This window comes from Heteronotia binoei, chromosome 4 (assembly GCF_032191835.1).
Source record: "Heteronotia binoei isolate CCM8104 ecotype False Entrance Well chromosome 4, APGP_CSIRO_Hbin_v1, whole genome shotgun sequence".
Taxonomy (NCBI): domain Eukaryota; kingdom Metazoa; phylum Chordata; class Lepidosauria; order Squamata; family Gekkonidae; genus Heteronotia; species Heteronotia binoei.
In genome coordinates, this window is record NC_083226.1 from 30,934,200 (window position 1) to 30,956,771 (window position 22,572).

Below are 22,572 nucleotides of genomic sequence, written 5' to 3' on the forward strand. Positions count from 1 at the left end.
GATTGGACTGTGCTTGTTAACACTATAGATCATGGGTGGCCAAACTTTCTTAATGTAAGAGCTTCCTAGAACAAACATCAGATGTTTGTGAGCCGGAAGGAAGGAAGGAAGGAAGGAAGGAAGGAAGGAAGGAAGGAAGGAAGGAAGGAAGAGGAGGGAGGGAGGGAAAGAAAGCAACTTTAAATGCATTCTCCAAGATGATGGTGTCATGGAACCCAAGGGCATCACATTGGGGACCCCTAGTCTGTACTGGCATAATAACACTATGACTCTCAAACAGAATTGGATCTACATGTTTTTTGAGGGGGGAGCAAAATTAAAAAATGACACCCCCTTATGGGTCATTCTATCTTTTAGTCCCATAGAATACAATGGACTCCATACTCAATTTGGTGCCTGCCCTCCATCGGCGTTCGGGGCAAGCACCCCCCTCTGCCCCCCACCCCCTAGATCCGGCCCTGCTCTCAAAGGACTTACAAGCTTTTTTCTTCTTTGCTACCTGAGATCCTCAGTAACTGAAAGGGAATCTTCTGCATGCAAAACCTGTGTTCTGCTAATGGTTCCTAGTTTGCTTCTTGGTTTATTTTAAGATGCTGGATATGCCATTGGAAGCCTTTAATTACCTGGTCTCCTGGAACCACCCTCTCCCTATTTGTACTCTGGACCACTTTGCATTGTAAGGCTGCAGCCACATGTCTCTGGGCATTGCACTATTGTGCAACAGCAGTCATTCACCTCCTGGATTGTTTTGTCCAATCCAATAGTGAGTGACTGCAATAGCACAATAATAGTGCAGTATCCAACAATGTATGGATGTAACAAGACCTTGCATCAACTCTTCCCTCCTTTTGAAAATGGAAGTGATTGGGACAAAATGTACTGACTATTCTTTCACCTGCCCTCAGGAGTTCTGTGCACAGGAAGATATACTCTGCTTTCCTTCTGCTGTTGCAAGGCTGCTTTAAATACATGTTTCAGGTTGCTTCCATGTACAGAAAATGTCACCCCTGTTGTAGAAGCAGCCCAGAGTTGGGTGGAGACCAATAGTCCCTCTAAGCTGTGGAGTCTTGTGAGCAAAAATTCTACTTTGTGAGCTACTGGCATTAAAGTCGTGAGCTTCTTTGCTCTGGGACCATTTTTCCTGAGCTCAGACAAAAATGTGTGAGCCAGAGGCTAAAAAACTGTGAGCTAGCTCACACTAACTCAGCTTAAAAGGAACACTGATGGAGATGTGTGGGGATGGCATCTGCATGCTCTGCCCCCAAGCTGCTCTCCCTGACCCACTCCCTTGCAATCAGTTGCATTGGTGTATTAGTATGAGAATGTTGACATGAGATTATTGAATCTCCTGCGGCAGCAATGGTACAAATGATGCATAAACAGGGAGAAACAGGATTGTACCTACTAGGCCTTGATTCTGCTTATGTTCAATGAGTTTCTGGACATAGCTTGGCCTAAGGTTGCCAATCCCCAGTTGGGGGTAGGGGATCCTCTGGTTTGGAGGCTCTGCCCCTGCGTCAGGGTTATTAGAAAGCCGGGGTAGGGGGGTTGAATATCCACTGGGCACTCCATTATGCCCATGGAGACTGGTTCCCATAGGGTATAATGAAGAATCAATCTGGGGCTGGGGAGGGGCTGTTTTTTAATGTAGAGGCACCAAATTTTCAGCATAGCATCTGGTGCCTCTCCTCAAAACCCCCCTCAAGTTTCAAAAAGATTGGAGTAGAGGGCCTATAATATAGTGGGTTCAATGATGGAGATGCGGTTGCAGTGATCATAGCTCTTTATTGAGTTTACACCATGGTGATGGCTGAACTAAACAGACTTCTTAACTGGGCCAACGGGGCCAACTACATACAGGTCAAGGTTCCCGCACCAGGACACCATTGGATCATTCAAACCAGCAGGGGGCCTGTGATTGGAGCAGGGAAGCAGGGATTTGGATCCTACTGGCCATTGTTCCTGAGTCTCCAAGCTCAGTCCTACAGATTCCAATGAGCCAGGCAGGAGCACTAATGAAATCAAACATTAGTCCACATACACAACAGGGCCTAATTCTATGAGCCCCCCAAAAAGGTGGCCCATCCTCCTTTATTTCCACTGAAGGGAAGGTGTTTAAAAGGAGCTTGGTCTCTTTAAATGTGCTGGCCAGAACTCCCTTTGGAGTTCAGTTGTGCTTGTTATAACCTTGTTCCTGGCTCCACCTCCAAAGTCACCAGATATTTGCTGAGTTGGACCTGGCAACTCTAGCTCGGACATAGTCCATACAGAAGATCCCAGCAACACAGAGAGGGTGGAGCCAGAAGGCATAATCCTTGTACTCCCCCCTTCGTACATCTGTCATTTGCTTTCTGGGATTCTCAGTATTCAAATGTTCAACATTTACCAATTCTGGATATTTAGAATAGCATGATAAGAACCTTTCCCAGTTACTTGATTATTGATGATGTGATTAGTTTTTATACTGCTAGCTGAATATTATTAATGGTATGGTTTTTAGTTGATTTTAATCTGGCATTTATTTCTTTTTAAAAGTAATTTTAAGCATTTGGATAGGGAGAAAATGACTAATTTTATTTTTTAAATTTATTATTGGTTGGGAGTTTGCTTTATAAATTATGGATATTGTTCCCATGGATCAGTGATTGATCCTCCTGCTTTTAAATGAGATTGCACTCATGGCATTAAAGCATTATGTGGCTGCAGCTTTTTTTTTTAATCAAATTAAATACACAGTGCTGGCATTTTGTGGATTTCATAGCCCCTTTTGAAGACTGAACAAGAAATTGTTCAGTTTTTCCAATTATACCTTTAAAAATAAAAGTTCAGAACTACTGAAACTGGTCAGTTGCAGACGTTTATTTAATGCAATATCTATGGAGGAAATCCTACAAGGAAACTATTATCCTTTTATACAAGATTGGCTCCAGAGGATGGTGAGACTGGATAGAGCAGGGGTGGCTAATGGCTGGGGCTGATGGGAGTTGTAGGCAAAAAACATCAGGAGAGCTACCGTTGGCCACCCCTGTTTTACAGTTCTCAAACCCTTTCATTAATTTGTTAATTTAATCATGAGCAATACTCTGGACACTAGAGTTGCCAGATGTGTGTTGGAAAATACCTAGAGACTTTGGGGCGGAGCTGGGAGTAGGTAAGTGGGTAAGGTTTGTGGAGGGGAGGGGCCTCAGCATGATACAATGCCACAGAGTTCACCCTTCAAAGCAGCCATTTTCTGCAAATTTACTTCAGGAGTGAGTGATTATTTTATAGCAGGAATGTTGGCCATTCCTGCTATAAAATAATCACTCACTCCTGAAGTAAATTTGCGCTAATACTTCCCATTTTCTTCCAAGTCTTTCAGTGGGGTATTGGCAGTGTCTGGAAGTGTCTTATCAATCTTTCACATAAGTAGCAATGCGAAGATGGAATGGCCAATTAGTGCATTCCATGCAAGTGTCTTTTACATTCAGGACCCTTTATTGTCATAAGAGTCACTTGTGATGTATCAATCAAAAATGGCAGGTCTTCTGTACCCAGCATGGCACCAGATCCTTTGGGTTTTGAGCAGCCATAGTCAAGTCCAGTAGCACCTTAGACACCAGCAAAATTTTCAGGCTATGAACTTTCAAGAGTCAAAGCTTCTGATGAAGCAAGCTTTGACTCTCGAAGGCTCATACCCAAAAATCTTGTTTGTTTCTAAGTGCAACTGGACTCGAACCTAGCTGTACCACTGCAAACCGATATGGCTACCTTCTGAAACGATCTTTAGTTATTGGTGTTCATCATCTCCTCTTATCTTCCAGTTCATTCGGTTCCTTACAGCAGCAGGTTGAGTTGTAACACAATGCCAACTCTGCTTGTAGTTCTTTTTTCTCAGATCATGCACAGATTCTCATCATGTCTCCTCACCTCCCTGAAACATTGACACATCTTCCACATACTAGCTCAGCAAGGTCTACTGGAGCAGAAAAAAATATAGCTATTTCAATCTCTCTTCTTTGTCACGTTGATTACCCACTTTCCTTTCTGAAGCTGAAGTGCGGTTGTGCCTCCTGGTTTCCACATCTGCTTTACAGTCTCTTGTTTTACGCAGGACGAAAAGCATCTTTGTCTGCCTAAGTGCAACAATTTTGTGAAGGAATCAATAACACTCCAGTGGTTAGCCTTTGATTTGTTCTTTCCAGTGTTGTGTGTAATGCTGTTTTTATTTGTTGATTTTAATATCAGGGGATTTGTGATGAAACTACTGCAAGGACAAAACAAGGACAGACCCTTGAAGGAAAGACTTGTTTTCCAAGCAGACATCTTGAGTCCAAGGCCTTTGATACAGCTTTGATTCCATTATTATTCTTTGTTCCCAGCAGTTTTTTCAATACCCTCTTGAGAGCCAGTTTGGTGTAGTGGTTAAATGTGTGGACTGTTATCTGGGAGAACCAGGTTTGATTTCCCACTCCTCCACTTGCAGCTGCTGGAATGGCCTTGGGTCAGCCATAGCCTTCACAGAATTGTCCTTGAAAGCGCAGCTTCTGGGAGAGTCTCTCAGCCCCACCTACCTCACAGGATGCCTGTTGTGCAGGAGGAAGGTAAACGAGATTGTAAGCCACTCTGAGATTCTGAGTGGAGGGTGGGTATAAATCCAATTTCTTCTTGTTTTTGAAATGTCTTTGCTTGTTTTCATTGAGAAACTGTAGACAAATGGTGTAGGGCTTGGGCTGCTGGTAACCTTGTGGATGGGCTTATACTGGGTGTGTAAAAGGAGGCTGGATGATCTCTGTTGCAGACATGTTAGAGAGCTTCTTTGAGCTGGATCACTTTGGAGTAGCTGAGCTCTGAGGTCCCCAAGCTTGTTGAGTCTGTGAGCACTTCCAGAATCTTGATAAAGCAGTATGGGGTGCCACAACTAAATAACTGCAATGAGAGGCAAGACCATTCACTGACTGGTTGACATGGAGAAGGCAATTACAAAGAGTTGGGAGGTCCCAGATCAAGCACCCCCCTATCATGAGATGAACATAGACACAAAAGTAAATGCCTCCTGGGGTTTTCTGCAGTACCTCCTGCTCCTGGAAAAATGTAAGTGCCTGGAAATTCATTGGTGGATACCATGGCTTCTTTGGGTACCACAATGGCAATCACTAGCTTAGGGACTGAGCAATTCTCTCTGGCCTAAGTCTGGAGAGTCTCCTGGAATCAGAGCCTTTGGGGACTTTGTTCATCCAAGACTGGACACCATCTTCTGATGTGTCTCTTAACTTGCTAATGGATAGACTGACTTCATTGAAGGTATGGAGCTCCTTTGCATATGTTGCTTAGGGCTTGCCTTGCAATGTGACAGCTTCAAGTCTGGGACACTGTTTCTCTCAGTGCTGATCTCTTAGGACTGAAAGGAGAAATAGTGCTCTCTTCTTCTTTGGCTTACGTTACACAAAGTTGGTGTCTCCCAGTGACCTGAAGTTAGGCTGCCAAGAACTTTGCCATTTCACCTTCTCAGGCTGAAACCTCTGATTGTATTAATGCTGACAAACTGGGGGGATAGTAGTTGTGAGACAACAGCCATCAACCCCAGAGGTGCATAGCAGGCAGAAACTGGTACCTTAGCACCTCATGAGGCCATTTCTGGTAAAACAGGAAGTGATTTCATGGGATGCTGTAGGATGCGCAGAACTCTACAGTAAAATCATAGTTTTGCAAACCCTAGCATGCCCCACAACATCCATTCCTGTTTTCACCAGCACCTATGTCAGAGTGCTGATGTGATGCTGGTACTTGCCATTTCATAGAATCATAGAGTTGGAAGGGACCTCCAGGGTCATATAGTCCTGCACAATGCAAGAAATTCACAAATACCTCCCTCCATTTCCTCCCACATTTCTTTTCAACATTGCTTCATGATAGCAGGCAACAAATCAGGTTACCAGGGGCAACTATGGGGTAGGGCTGTCAGGTCCCTGGTCAGGATAGGGGATCCCCTACCCCCCCTCCATTCTTGTTGCCCAGCAGTGCTGGTAGGAGGGAAAAAGTGATGCTATCTGTGGTCTCACATAATTTCTGATAAAAAAGCTAGAAGTGACATAGGGCGTTTTCGCACTCACCTTCAAGTGGTGCGACCACCCTCCGCACGCCGGCGGATCTGCAGGGATTTCGCACCAGAAGTGCCGGCGCACCCAAAAGAGCCGGCGACTTCCATCGCGAAACCAGCTCAAACGTTTTCCTGCTTCTTGGCGGTTTCCGTTTGAGCTGGTTTCGCGACGGAAGTCACCGGCTCTTTTGGGTGCGCCGGCGCTTCTGGTGCGAAATCCCTGCAGATCCGCCGGCGTGAGGAGGGTGGTCGCACCACTTGAAGGTGAGTGCGAAAACGCCCATAGAGTCATTCTAGGAATCACCAGAAACTGTATAGTAAAGCCATAGCATTTCTGGAAAGTCTTAGAACCACCCTATGTAATTTCTGGCTTTTAAACCAGAAGTAATGTGACACTGACATTGTGGGTCTGCCTGTATCTGCTTCCACAGTGCTCCCTGGAGGGAGGTGCACAGCAAAGTGAATTGCGGAATGAATCTGGAGTTCTGTCCTTCCATGAACCAGTGACTCAGTAAGAGAAGGAGGCAGAAGCTGCTGGCAAGCTGCCTCTCCTCTGCAGTATGGCCATTGTGGATATTGTGTGGGGCGCCATGAGTCCCCTCTTTTCATCTGTGTTAGTTTTGATTCTAAATACATAATGTAACATTTGCTTTGCAGTAATTTTCTTTGACCGTCTTATTTGAAACTTCCTACTGCTTTTTCCTCAATTCACTTTGGTCTCTTGTAAAATATCTTGCTCAGAGCTGTGCTAAATTACTCTCATGTTTCAATGTACAAGCTAAAAATAGTGGCTTAGGAGTGGGTGGAAATATTTCCTGAAAAACTGTTTGATTGAGCATAAATTCATCTATCTGTTTGTCCCTTTTGATTCTCCAATTGCTACAGCTGAGCCAGCCATTTATTCCACTCATTACTGACCGCTCCTTCTGGAATTAGTTCCTTAAGTGATCCCAGGTGATCAGGGATCATGTGTTACGTGGGATGTCCTTGTGATGCTGCATTTCCAATCAGATTTGCTGCATAATGACATCACCAAGGACAAATGAAGCCAATTGAAATGGAGAGCACAAGATGAACATGTTTGCTAACTGATGAAAATTGTTGAGGGGGAGGTGTCTTGTTTTTGTTTTGAAAGTGCAGAAATTGTTTCCAAAAAACGATGAACCATTTCAGCTATGCCCTACTTCTTGGTAATACCTGCTGTTTCATCCAGTGTGTACAATCCATATCTGGTAGGGCAACACGCTGCTTTCTCTCATTGTGGTGGGGAATTATATTGCTAGTTGCTGCCTGAGGCTTGGGCGGATTTTCCTCCTTACTATTTTATGATCTGGGGGTTTGGGGGTTTTTTGCCTACATTTCTTCAATGGTCCTTGGAGTTTTATTGCTTGTTTGAAATCAGCAGTGTATAAAGCTCCACAGGACAATGTCAGTAATCTTATCAAAAAAGTCTTTTGGCTTCCCTCACATTGACTCAGAAGTTTTTGCCTGAGGAAGAGCCTCCAAATTTAATTTGTCAGCAAATTTTGCTGACAAAATAAAATTTAATCTATGGAAATTTTGGAGCAGCTCTCAGTCTTGAAAAAACTTCATAGGACCTATTTAAATTTGTTTTGTCTTCCATCGAGGGCCCGAAAGCCTCCAAATTTGCTTCATGCATGATGCATTGATACTATTGATCTCTGAGATGCTCAGCTTTAACGTGGAAAGCATAAAGAAAACTGTCTTCCAATCTGGAGTAAATATTGGAAAACCTATGAATTGTAAAATTAACAAGTTGAATAAAAATGTGTAATGAGGGCTCAAGTTAGCAATAATAGTCAGGAAGAATTATCTGTGTTGCTGGAGTCTGGATGCACCAACAGATTCCATTAACATTCTTGTCAATACTTTAATGTAATTTGAGACATATTTTGGTATATAACATTTTATTAAACTTAATGAAGGGAAGAGATGTAACATATTCTGATTATGCTGTGTTAAAAAACAACATTTTAAAAAACTTATAGAAACCTTTCCTTTAGGGACAAAGTAAGCAAGATGGCATTTGCCTGAGGGACATGCTGTCATTTTGTAGAGTGAGTTCCCACCGGGGAACTTGTTTTGACAGTGCCATGAAGACCAAATTATGGTCAGGATTACCATGGTGAAGGGGTGGGGCAAGGGTTCTCTTACCTTCCTTCTCATGTCATTTTTCTGATCCAAAACAGCTCTTGTGGGGTGTTATTTGCTGACCTGCCCCCAGGTGCTGTTTTGGGTCAGAAAAACAGAAAAGGGCAGGCAGGAACTTCTTCTGCCCCAAAACCCCATGATGGCCCCAACCAGAATCTGGTTTCCAATTATAAGGAGTTTCCTAATGGGAACTCACTCAAACAATTTGGCAGTGAGTTCCTTGAGTGAATTTAGGGATGTTATCTAGTCTGGTTTAGCTGTTAGTGATGGTGACCACAATCCAACATAAGGTACATTTCAGTGGAATGAAGAGGGACATTAAAACAAGTTCAAGGGCACAGTCTTAAGTGCAGATCTTGGAGGTAAACTTCCCATGAAACTCAATGGTATGCATCCAGCCATCCTCAGATCATAAGAACATAAGAGAAGCCATGTTGGATCAGGCCAATGGCCCATCCAGTCCAACACTCTGTGTCACACAGTGGCCAATATGTGTGTGTGTGTATATATACACACACACACACACAGATACATACATACATTCTGTGGCTAATAGCCACTGATGGACCTCTGTTCCATATTTTTATCCAATCCCCTCTTAAAGCTGGCTATGCTTGTAGCTGCCACCACCTCCTGTGGCAATGAATTCCACATGTTAATCACCTTTTGGGTGAAGAAGTACTTCCTTTTATCCATTTTAACCTGGCTGCTCAGCAATTTAATTGAATGCCCACGAGTTCTTGTATTGTGAGAAAGGGAGAAAAGGACTTCTTTCTCTACTTTCTCCATCCCATGCATAATCTTGTAAACCTCTATCATGTCACCCCGTAGTCGACGTTTCTCCAAGCTGAAGAGCCCCAAGCGTTTTAACCTTTCTTCATAGGGAAAGTGTTCCAAACCTTTAATCATTCTAGTTGCCCTTTTCTGCACATTTTCCAATGCTATAATATCCTTTTTGAGGTGCAGTGACCAGAATTGTTCACAGTATTCCAAATGAGACCACACCATCAATTTATACAGGGGCATTATGTTACTGGTTGATTTGTTTTCAGTTCCCTTCCTAATAATTCCCAGCATGACATTGACCTTTTTTATTTCAATCGCACACTGTCTTAACATTTTCAGTGAGTTATCTACCACAACACCAAGATCTTTCTCTTGGTCAGTCTCTGCCAGTTCACACCCCATCAACTTGTATTTGTAGCTGGGATTCTTGGCCCCAGTGTGCATTACTTTGCACTTGGCCACATCGAACCGCATCTGCCACGTTGATGCCCACTCATCCAGATCTCACAGTCTCCTCCTGTTGCATCCTACTGAGCCCTCCCCCAGGCTTGTTCTTGGGGCTTCTGGACCTTCAAGCACAGCATAGCAGTGGTAATAGGTGTCTGTATCAGAAGGGGGAATGACTGGTGACTGCAATTGCCTTCTTCTGCAGGCAGAAATGCCTTCTGTTGAGGGAACTATGCAGTTAGATACAGGCAAGTGAAACTTACTTCCAAGTTTATTTACTGTATTTCTTCCTTGCTTTATAGTTCTCCATTCTTGCAAAGCCCCAAGGTGAAGTATAAAGATTAAAAGCAATAAGTAAAACAATGCACACATTAAAAACTGTACATACATTTAAAACTATCTTGAAAAATTTCCAGAGACATTGAAAGTTATAAAAGATATTCCTTATCAGAAGGATTGAGCTGTATCTGTGTTGGACAATAACATTTATAATTTTTTGTAACTTGAAACAATTAGCATGTAGGCCCTCAGTTATCTGAACTTGTTGGTGGTGGAGATAGATGAGCTCTTTGAGAAATGTATGCAAATCTTACTGAAATTATTGCCTAAAGAAGGCCTTCCAAATTCACCTTGAATTTAATTTCAGAGGAAATTTGGTGACAACCCAAACTGGTAGTATAGGAATGTTTCCTCAGGATGATTTTGTAAAAACAGAGGATGTCCTTCTGAAGTCGAGAATTACCTGCTCACCCTATTATACCCATATTTGATTAGGGTCTGAGGGCCAAGCTAGGTGCAGCTCTGGGAATCTATGATCACAGCTTCCATCTTTGATTGGCCTCTCTTCTCTCCTCTCTCTCCCTTTTTTCCCTCCACTTTTTAGACCAGACTGACTATACACCACCCTCCTCTGTGTTTTATGCCAACTTTCATTATATTGTTAGTTTATAATGTATTGTGTTTCATCATATATTATTAAGTATTTTATTATATTTATTGTATTTATGTGTTGGAATTTTTCATAAGCATAGACAGCTTCAAGAAGGGATTGGATAAACATTTGGAGCAGAGGTCCAACAGCGGTTATTAGCCACAGTGTATTGTTGGAACTCTCTGTCTCGGGCAGTGATGCTCTATATGTTTGGTGCTTGGGAGGCAAGAGTGGGAGGACTTTTAGTGTCCTGGCCTCACTGATGGACCTCCTGATAGCACCTGGTTTTTTTGTCCACTGTGTGACACAGCGTTGGACTGGATGGGCCATCGGCCTGATCCAGCATGGTTTCTCTTATGTTCTCTTATAATGATGTTACCCACTCTGAGCCGGGACATAGGGAGAGCGGGATACAAATCCAGTTCATTAAATAAAAATAATAATATTCTAGTTCAAATTATTACCTGGAGCAGGATGAGGTGGGTTTTACCTCGTCCGTCACTAAGCAAAATCAACCTCCAAACTGAAAGACATTTAAATTGGGGCCCAGTATAGCTGCTGTCTGTTTAAAATAATAGATAATGAATCCAATAATGACTATGAAGTTCCAATAATGATTATGAATCTACCAACATCTTGTCTAGCTGGGACTTGAGTTGTGCGTTCGAAGTCTTAGAAATTCAGTAAGGCTATAAATGTCTCCATGGAGATAGATCATGATGGGCAGCTGTGTTAGTCTGTCTGTAGCAGCAGAAAAGAGCAAGAGTCCGGTAGCACCTTAAAGAATAACAAAATTTGAGGCAGGGTAGGAGCTTCCATTAGTCACTGCTAACTTCTTTTGATAATCTTAAGGTGCTAGTGGATTCTTGCTCTTTTCTGTAACTATCTTATCACTCTGTTAATGGCCTGTTTTTTTCCCACCACCTAGTAAAAAGTCTGTCCTTTAAGGAGTATGCTCATTCCCATAGATGAGATATTGGCTTCTAAAGTCTGAGTAAAGATTTCCCTTCATTTTCTTTATATTCTTATTATGTAAAATAGCTCCAAGGCTTAGAACTGAGAGGAATTTGTGGTTTAAAAAAACCTTCTTCAAGTAATTTGAGGGCTTTCACAATTATAGGGCACTGAAGTGCACCCTAGTCAAAGAATGTCATGGAAGGGCAATTTCTGTCCTCCAGCTTGACACCAATTAAATATGGTTTAATTGTAGCTCAATTAACAAGATACCTACCAAGCAATGGGACTTGTTGACTCACCATTCAAAGCTTGTAATTTTAGATACACAAATAAGAATGAGGGAGAGGACTGGTCTACTGGTGCAATCCTGCATTGAATGAGTAGGGAATGGAATATTAATGAATTTCATGCTGGAATGAATTTCAGGCTGAAAGCAGGGGGCAGCCTTTGAGCTTGTCAGTCAGCGTGAAGACACCTGCTGCTCTTTAACCATGTCTGCTGTGTCACTGGGCCTTTTTTCTGCAGCTTTTTTTGTAGCAGGAACTCCTTTGCATATTAGGCCACACACCCTGATGTAGCCAATCCTCCTGGAGCTTACAGTAGGCCTTGTACTATAAATTTACTTTACTTACTTTACTTTACTCTTGGAGGATTGGCTACATCAGGGGTGTGTGGCCTAATATGCAAAGGAATTCCTGCTACAAAAAAGCCCTGGATATACTATTTAGATCAGGGCTTGGGAGTGAGCTAAAAGGTAGGAGCCAAAGGGTTCTTGGCCTGGGGCTCTTCACCTTCTGGTCTCACAGGCTGCAGTTCAGCTGTCCGGAAGATCCAGAACCCTTAAGAGTAAAAGGAAGAACCAGCACTGCCTTCTATGACATTATACCCCACTGAAGTCCCTTCCCTCCCCAAACCTCATCCTTCTCAGGCTCCACCCCTAAAATCTCCAGATATTTCCCAGTTCAGAGCTGGCAACCCTAGGGGGAAATGATCTTGGTTGTCCGGAGACAATTGTAACAGTGGGAGATTTATAGGTGTCACCTGGAGGTTGCCCAGGGGTCATTTTTGTAGAAAAAGAGATGCTGAAGTTTATTAGCGCAACTCAGTTACATAACTTATTTGCATATACCACACACCCCTGACATCACTAGAAGGTGTACTAAATTACATCAGCTCAGCATCTACCTTGAAATGCTTCTTGAATTATAATTGTCATAATAAAACCTTACTCCCAGCATACTTTTTAAATTGCTTTCTCCTATGTGGCCACAGTGGCACGATGAAGATTTCCATCCGTTTGCTTTATGTTTTGGTTATCCCAATTTTTTTGTGGGGGAAAAATATTAGAAAGTTTGTCAAATCTTAAGAGTTCAGCAAAATTCTTGTAGCAGGGAAATAAACGAGGCACACACTTACTGATTGAAAACGAGGTATTTTACTATTTGGCACCAATAGCAAGGTTCATTTGAGCATCAAGGCTCCCGAAAATAATGAACCCCGGACACTTCTCAAACCATCAGCTTTAAGCAAAAGCGAGCCTTCAGCCTGGCCCCTTACACATTATCTGATTCACTTCCCCCCTCCCCTTTTCTCCGTGGTATTCCAGTGCGTCTGCTTATCTTTTCAGCAAGGAGGTTTTCTTTCAGGAGTGTCTGTCACCAATACACATCAGTGACTCACACCCATGCCTGGTTTCAATAGTTTATCAGAAGCTCCTCTGAGGGGCCTCCCAACAGACACTGTAAATGTTGCATCAGACATTCTCCTTTGAAGGCACAAACCCATATTTTCATTTATTATTATTATAGGGGTATTCATTAATTATTCAGGGGTCTCCCCTTCTTCCCCCCCTTTCAGTCTCTGAAAGTTTTTTTTATTATTGTTGTTATTATTATAATCTGAAGGAGACTGACCATCATCATTAAGCAAATCAGTTTTGTATGCCCATTCAAGAAGGGCAGCTAGGTGACAATTTGATTTTTGACATTCCCAAGAAAGACTGAAATGACATTACAGTGGGTTAATACAATAGTATATTGACAGAGATGGGGTGTAGATGGGTCATGGAAGGAGAGAGACAGTGATGGGATTATCCATTAACACTGGCACATCCCAGTATTGTCCATCTAGAAAAGATGTGTGTGTGGAAGAAGGTCACTCTGAGGCATGCCTTGGCTATGCAGCCCAGCCTTTCAATATGGAGTTTTCCTGGTCTCCATCATGGGGGCTTTCTGGGCACACAGACTAGCTTGAGAGGGGCCCCCATGTCTTTTGAGGCTACCCTCTTTATTTGGTAGCACTCTGGTATTTTCCTCCTCTTTGGCACCGTCCAGTCCTTGTGTGTCACATTTCAAGGTGCACTGCTGATCAGACTTCAAACAACCAGGGTTGTGACACAATTGGGACAAAGGGAAAGGGTTTTAGGAATGTCAATTACCAAAAATAGGCTATGCCTGAGTTAAAAAAAATATAAAATAATCCATTCATGGTATATGCATTGAATAATGACACATGTTCAGTCTAAATTTGTGAACATAGAACTTGGAAGGATCCTAGAGAACTTATCTCTTTATCAATAAAACTTTACTAGTTATGATGTACGAACACAAGAACTCATCTCAATTTCTAAAACACATAAGGGACATATGCAAATGACATGCTATAAACTGAATCAACTCATGTGCCTTTATGGCAAACACCTTGTTGTAGCCTAGGTGATTAAGATACACACTTTCAGACATAAGTGAGAGCATGGCCAGAAACCATATTAACATAAATAAAAGCAGTGCCAGAAATGGGCAGTCCATACTGGCTCATTATTACAATATAAAAACCATTTCACTGTTCATTTCTTGTTCCTCTCCCCCCTTAGTCTAACAAAACGTCTTCTTTCTTGAGTTCATGGAGAGTTTGTGTGCTTTATGCATGACAATATTTTCACAGGGAAATCTGTTTCTGTTGCAGCCAAAAGGAATTCCTTTTCCTGGAAGCACAATTTGGAAGTGACAATGGGCTGCTGTTATAATCAGCTGAGGCAACCAGCCTTTTGCTAGGCAGAGGAATCTCCCTGGAAATAAGTTTTCTCCACAACTCAATTTGGATGGGGTTCTTGGGGAGGCCTTCCTTCCAACATCAATGAGGCATAACCAAGCAAATTTCAGGACCTCTAGGCATATATGGAAGAGCCTGGAAAACATACTTAGAGAAACAAACAGATAAAACAGCAATAATAGGTGTTTTTCTGTTTTAAAGCTTTCCTTGGCTGTCCACAAATTGCCATAACTTGAGTCCAACCCTGTTGAGGTAGGTTTGCATACATTAGCTAAATTACCATACTTGTTTTGGACAGGAGACTTCCTCCTTCTCACATGGTGTTTCAGTTTGACAAGGTCTCTACCCTTCCAATGTTAAAGGACAGATTTCATACAACATACATTATGCACAACACAAATCCACAATATAACCCATGCATCACTTCTCATGATTCAGGCTAGTGTATATCCATATATAAAAAATGAGCACCTAGTGGTTCATGAGAGGCTTATTATTTTTTTGCAACAGATATGAATCTTAAAAAGAAAACATGAAATTGTGCACAAAATTTGGAGCTCCAAAAAGAAATTACCAGAGTTGAAATTACCCCTGGATTATGAAAATGGTCACAAAAAGGGAAGAAAAACTTCAAAAAACCAACAGAAAACAAACTGAGGCCTTAATAGAACAATGCCAGCTTTTATCATACATGTATATGAGGGATCAGACCCAAAAATAATTCGAGAACTGGATTAGAGAATTTAAACCATTGGACCTCAGTGGGGTGTTCAAGTCCCACTGAACCCCATCTTCCTCCGTGTCAGCTCATCAAAAATTTGTTCTGTGGGTCTCACATAGGTGTGAGAGTGGGTTTCATCAAACTTCAACAATAAAAATCCTAAAAGCAAATAATAGTTAAACAATTCTTAGCAGACATACCAATAATTCTTAAAATTATTATATAATAATGTGCATGCACTAAACTTGAATTGCAGATCCCAATTTTCTTCATATATATATAACAAAACAATCCTGGAAGGCAAATTCTGGTTAATACACCTTGACAAAGAAGGTTAAAATAACAGAGAGGCAGAAATTTAAAATAATTAAATAGAAATGTGTTATCCAGTAGCAAGCCTGGCCAGGACTGGAGACTGGATTGAAACACAAACAGAATTGGAGCCCTACCATGGTAAGAACATGGAACATAGAAAGAATTTTTTGAACAAAACACTCAGAAAAAGTCATGCTCTAACAAGATACTTATAGATGTAGGCATAAAATATGGTAGATAAGCATATAGATGCCTTTTTTCACCATCCAGCTGAATAGGAAGATTGATATGCACTGTTCATAGATGGAACATAACTATGAATGACATCAAGAGAACAAATGAAGATATATATTTTAAGGAATGCAGAACATTATTAAAGTCCAGATTGCCAATGAAGACCAAGAGTTTTCAGGAATCCTGCCTACTAAATTACTAAGAAGTCTACAAAAGCTATTTGCATAGGAAATGATACGGAGAATAACTGGATCACTGGTACAGCAAAGTATTAGTTTCTCAAGACTTAAGAGAGAAGATGCACAGTAAGAGGGCAGTTTCACCCAAGGAAGGATATAGATGTTCCTCTATAACACGTTCAAATGAATGAAAAGTTGGGAAGCAGCCCAAAGTAAGACAGAAAAACTGCCAGATGCAACACCTGAAGACCACATGCTTCTGGTTTGAGATGTTCTTAACAAAAATCGCAAGAAAATAAAATTTCCAAAAGGTTGGATACTGTATTGCTTTAGCAGAATAGATGCTCCATATAAATCCAAGATTTCAAATATTAACTTCCATCCCATTGTCCCAGATCAAAAAACTTAACAAGAGATCTGTTAGGTGCACCATTTCTTTAAAGCAAAGATGATCACAAGCTAAATATCTTAAAAATATTCCCCTTAAAATTAAAGCTACACAATCTAAGTGCAAGGGAAACTAATAACGGCCACTAGAATAATATTCTCAGACTCAAAAGGTAAAGCAAAAATAAATAAATTATCAGAGGAATAGCTTCTAATCTAGAAGAACTCTTAGCCTCAAGGCAGTTTACAGGCAGGGTCCTTTCTCTGGCAGAGAAAGGTTAGCTGTAAGTGGAACTTTGGGATGCCAGCTCCAGGCTGGAGATTTAAGAACATAAGAGAAGCCATGTTGGATTAGGCCAATGGCCCATCCAGTCCAACACTCTGTATCACACAGTGGCAAAAAATTATATATATATACATATATATATATATATATATATATATATATATATATATATATATATATATATATATATATATATATATATATATATATATATATACACACACATATATATATATATATACATACACACACACACACACACATACACACACACACTGTGGCTAATAGCCACTGATGGACCTCTGCTCCATATTTTATCTAACCCCCTCTTGAAACTGGCTATGCTTGTAGCTGCCACTACCTCCTGTGGCAGTGAATTCCACATGTTAATCACCCTTTAGGTGAAGAAGTGCCTCCTTTTATCCATTCTAACCCGACTGCTCAGCAATTTCATTGAATGCACACGAGTTCTTGTATTGTAAGAAAGGGAGAAAAGTACTTCTTTCTCTACCTTCTCCATCCCTTGCATAATCTTGTAAATCTCTATCATGTCACCCCGCAGTCGACATTTCTCCAAGCTAAAGAGCCTCAAGCGTTTTAACCTTTCTTCATAGGGAGTGTTCCAAACCTTTAAACATTCTAGTTGCCCTTTTCTGCACTTTTTCCAATGCTATAATATCCTTAGACCCAAAATCAGGAGAATATGAGAATTCAGAAAAATATCTCAATTGTGCCTCCCCCCTTAGATACCATGGGGCATATCTATAAACACAAGATGGGGAGGGTGATGAGATATCTCTGCCTGGTGGGGGTTCAGATTTTACACTTCTTATTTCTACAATTAAAACTAAATTTGGCTATGTACCTTTTCTGGTTATGGATCTGATTTATAAAAAGACAGGTCTCTTTCTGTAAAGATACCTGGTTGCTTGTGCCTTCAAGAGGAGAGACCTGAGGTGAAAATTTTCTTTCCTTCTTAATATCTCAGGGCACTGCATTCTAAAAATTATTATTCCTTTTACCCTTTTCTGGTTCTGTTGAAGATTTCAGATTGAGAAAAGAAAAGGGAATTAACATTCCTTCCCAATGGGGGAGGACAGGAAGGGAAAAGTCCCCTAGGCAAGCACCAGTCATTTCCGACTCTGGGGTGACATTGCTTTCACAACGTTTTCACGGCAGACTTTTTACGGGGTGGTTTGCCATTGCCTTCCCCAGTCATTTACACTTTCCCTCCAGTAAGCTGGGTACTCATTTTAGCAACTTTGGAAGGATGGAAGGCTGAGTCAACCTGGAGCCGTCTACCTGAAAACCCTGCTTCCACTGGGGATCGAACTCAGGTCGTGAGCAGAGCTTAGGACTGCAATACTGCAGCTCTAACACTCTGTGCCACGGTGTTCTTGTGGGGGGAGGGCAGGAGGACTGCAAATTTGCAATCTTTAACTTCCCTGAGCCAGGCTCCAATTTGGGGCTGATTTAGGCACTCTCTGTACATGCTCAGACCCTTCCTAGAACCTGAAATTTATAGAACTAAAGCAGTAAATATTTAACAAAATTAGTTTAATCTCTCTTTCTCAGAGATATTTAGTTCTGGCATTTTAAAGGTGAAAGTAAAGTACAACTCTCTAAATCTCTTTCTCAATCATGGCAATAAATTGTATTTATTTAATTTGCATCCTTGCTGCATTTTAAAGGAGCTGAACCTAGGTTCTTTTGGGCTGACTGTAATGCAGTATCCTTGCACCAACTAAATTTTAATACTGAGATAGCTAAATAGCCTTAACTGGATATACCAGGAGGGTCTGGGAGGCATAAAAAATAACATAATGAGTACATGTCTTTGCCTAGCCTAACAGACTAAAGCCTATTTTACTAAACAGCCTCCTGACATAATTCCATTCAGAGAAACCCTTGGATTCCATCTGGACATTTGAACTCTGTATGCTAATATCTAGCTCTCTGAATTTAGACCCAGTTAGCTAATTACATAGAACAACTCACTAAAACCAATGCTTTCAGGGTCACCACAATCTGAGCCAAACTTATCCACTAGCCTTTAGAAGTACCTGCTATCAATTTGTGAAAACTGACTTGGGGAACCCCTTGCTGCAGTGGTGGGGCTTGGTTTTCTCTAGAGTTTTCCTAATAGGCAGAGGCTTGACTATGGCCTCTGTGCTAGAGGATTTATCCAGTCTGGTGGCAACCTACCTTCCTGGTGTTTCTGGAGGAAATACCAGACTTTGGACCTGTGTTAAACTATGGTCGTTCTCGCACTTAGCGTTTGCTCCCCTTATTCCTCGGCGCAATTATGTCCGGATCATTTTCCTCGTTTTCGCACATTGCCTCTTTAGTGGAGTCGCTTTCCATGAAGCCCCGGCTCAAATCGTTTTTGCACTAGCATCGACTTGAGTTCGATGCCCTGTCAATCATTTTTTTTAAGCGCAAGTCTAATTGCGTAACAACGTAACAACGTAAACCGCATCACGTGTGCCGCTTCTGCTTATGGAGTGGCTGCAGCTGTAGTATCCTCCACAGCCCTTTATGTATTAACAGAAGCATTCACAGTGGAGAATCCCAGCACTAGATTCCCCCCCCAACACAAATTCCAGAGTTGCGTGTGTGTGTGTGTGTGTATGTGGCAGCTTCTTCCTTTCCCAGCCTCGCTCCCTCCCGGGTGGTGAAGCTGGGATTTCCTCCGCGCTCTTCCCCCTCCCCGGCTGGCGCTTGCAGCCGCAACGGGGACCTGACTGACTCCTGCTGCCAGAGCTCCCCCCCCCCGCCCCATTCTCTCCTTCCCCTTCTGTGGCGTGTGTGAAGAGCGACCTCGCGTCTATTTTCCGGAGTTGCGAAATATCGCAATAACGAAGAGAGAGAAATGGAGGGGTTTGTGTGTGTGTGTGTGTGTGGCAGCTTCTTCCCTTCCCAGCCTCGATCCCTCTCGGGTGGCGAAGCTGGCATTTCCTCCGCGCTCTTCCCCCTCCCCGGCTGGCGCTTGCAGCTGCAACGGGGACCTGACTGACTCCTGCTGCCAGAGCTCCCCCCCCCCGCCCCATTCTCTCCTTCCCCTTCTGTAGCGCGTGTGAAGAGCAAGCTCGCGTCTGTTTTCTAACCGAGCGAAATGTAGCCAGGGAGGAGAATGCAGGACTCCAACTTCCCATTTTATACATGGCGATTTTGTGCAGGTCCAGAAATGCTGGTGGCACAGCTGAGGGAGGCATTGCCTTTTTAAAACACACACACATGAACGCTTTGGCCCACGCCGGCACTAGATTTCCCCCCCCCCAACAATGTATAATGCAATTTCGAAGTTGCGAAATAACGCAACAGCGGAAAAGCAACCTCACATACCCGCCGCTTCAGGAGGGTTTTTTTTTTCTATTTGTTAATTTCAAAATATCGCTATTACGCAAGAAAGATGAAGTTTAAAAAAAAATGGCCGTGCGGGCACTTTTGGGAAGCGCCGCGAACGGCTGATGATTGGCCAAGGGGGTGGATGGGGTGGGAGGACGGAAAGGGAGAGGGTGACGCCCACAAGCAGTCGATCCGGCGTGGATGGATTTCCCACAGCAAACTCCGAGGAGTGGATCCGGTGTGGATCCGGAGGTTTTCAAAAACTCCGGAAGGAGGTGGATCTAGATACTCCGGCGTGAAAACCCTGCAGCACCGGAGCAAGACGCAGCGCCGGAGCAACAGGTGCGAAAACCAGGAAAAGATCCGGAGGTAAATGGGGTGCTACGCCGGAGTAAACGCTAGTGCGAAAACGGCCTATCTGTTGGCAAGCCTGCTTACCCACCTTGGCCAGACAGGTGGCAGACTTTGTCACACTAACAGAGATCTGATCTTCTGGGCAAGACCACATTCTCTACAGTTAGTTTTATTTCCTGAATGGGGTTGCCATATCCAGACAGGACAGATTGCTTAAGATCTAAAATGGAAGTCTAAAGAAAGATGAGATCCCAAGGGAACCAGGCTCTGAGCTCTCACTCACACCAAACTTCCATTACCCTGCAGAGAAAACTGAATCTGCAGCCTGGAACTTTGTGCTGTGATTCCAGGAGATCTCCAGGCCTCCCCCTGAGAACTGGTCTCATCTAATTTTAATCCAAATCATTGCTCTTCTGTTCTTTATTTTATTAAGGGGAGAGAGGTCTTTGTTACCTTACAAAGCCAGGTCTCTCCATTCTAAAAGAAATTCAAATCCAAAAGTTAGATATTTTTTTTCTCTCTTGAAAGGGAGGTTTAGGGACAAAGGAGCCTTGCCTGTCCATGTGGAACTACCATTCTCTGACATTTCCCAGAATTCTGGCTTTTTTTTAAAAAAAAAGTTCCCCATGGCACCAAACATTTAGACAAGACACTTCTAGGGAAAACAGAAGAAGAAAAAGACATCGGATTTATATTCCACCCTCCGCTCAAGAGTCTCAGAGCAGCTCACAATCTCCTTTATCTCCCTCCCCCACAATAAACACCCTGTGAGGTAGGTGAGGCTGAGAGGTCTCTCCCAGAAGCTGCCCTTTCAAGGACAAGCTCTGTGATAACTTTGACTGGCCCATGGCCATTCCAGCAGGTGCAAGTGGAGGAGTGGGGAATCAAACCCGGTTTTCCCGGATGAGAGTCTGCACACTTAACCACTACACCAAACTGGCTCTCAAACAGAAAACAGGAGCTGCCAGTAAGGGGTCTGGCAGCCAGGGAGCCCTGAGGGTTTACACTCCCTTTCTCTCGTGACCCAGCAAGATCTCCCTACTGGGAGCTACACAAGAGAAAATCCTTCTCACTTAGAGGCTTCGTTTCTCATTCACACACACACACACCCCACAGAAATCCTTCCAGTTCCTAGCCTCTGTGCTTCAGCTCCAAGGCAGAGCCTAATAGACAGAGCTTCAAGGGTTGATCAAGCCCTTCTTCTCTCCTCAGGAGAGGTAATCCAAATTTCCCAAACGATTCATACTCACAATCCTGAAGATCTTCCAATTCCCTGCACACGTCGGTTCAATCAGGTGCGAGATCTTGGCTGGCTGGCCGAATACCTTTCCCCACCAAGGCAGAGAAAGCTGGACTCAGTCAAAAATATGACTTCTGGCGCCTAGTCTGCTGTTCCTCACCACGAGGGTGAAAGGCAAATGGTTTTGCAGGCCTAGCCAAAGGGTAGGAAAAATCCTCCCCATCATTCCCGGATTCCCGGTATTTCTGGAATTCCCGGGGGCCAATGCACCAAGTTATGTAGCAGAGAAATAAACGAGGCGCACACTTACTGATTGAAATCGAGAATTGATTGAAAACGAGGTATTTTACTATTTGGCACCAGTAGCAAGGTTCATTTGAGCATCAAGGCTCCTGAAAATAATGAACCCCAGACACTGTAAATGTTGCATCAGAAATTCTCTTTTGAAGGCACAAACCCATATTTTCATTTATTATTATTATAGGGGTATTAATTAATTATTCAGGGGTCTCCCCTTCATTCTCACAGGGGGTTTGAACAATGGAGCCCAGAAGCAAGTATTTTTTGGGGGGTGGGGAGGAGGTAAGAAAGAAAGAGCACAATAAAATTTAGAGGCTCTGGAGCTCTGCTCCTGTGAGCTCCTGCCCAAAATGAGGCCTGAGGCTGGCAAGCCTAGGCTACCCTTGAACAAAAAGAGAGAAGCAAAATCAACAAAGGAAGAATACGAACAAAGAAAGGCTCCTGCTGCTCGAACAGCTTACACCCCAGTTCTACAGTATTTTCCAGCACAACCCCAATAATATAGCAAGTCTTACTGTGGGTGGGTGGGGATTCAAGCCAACTAAACCTGCCCCGGTCACCTGATACAAAGAGCAATGGAAATTCTTCTACCAAAGGCCTTGAGAGACACTGCTGTGTGAAATGAGTACATTTTGCAAAAGAAACGGCCTTTGGAAAGGAAGGTGATTTTTGTGTCCTCTAGTTACTGAAAGGGAAAAGGAAACAGTTATGGCAATAGGCTGCAGTGCTCTCAAAGCAGCCCCTGACTTTTATACCAGATGGGGAGCAGAAGCATATGGAGAAGT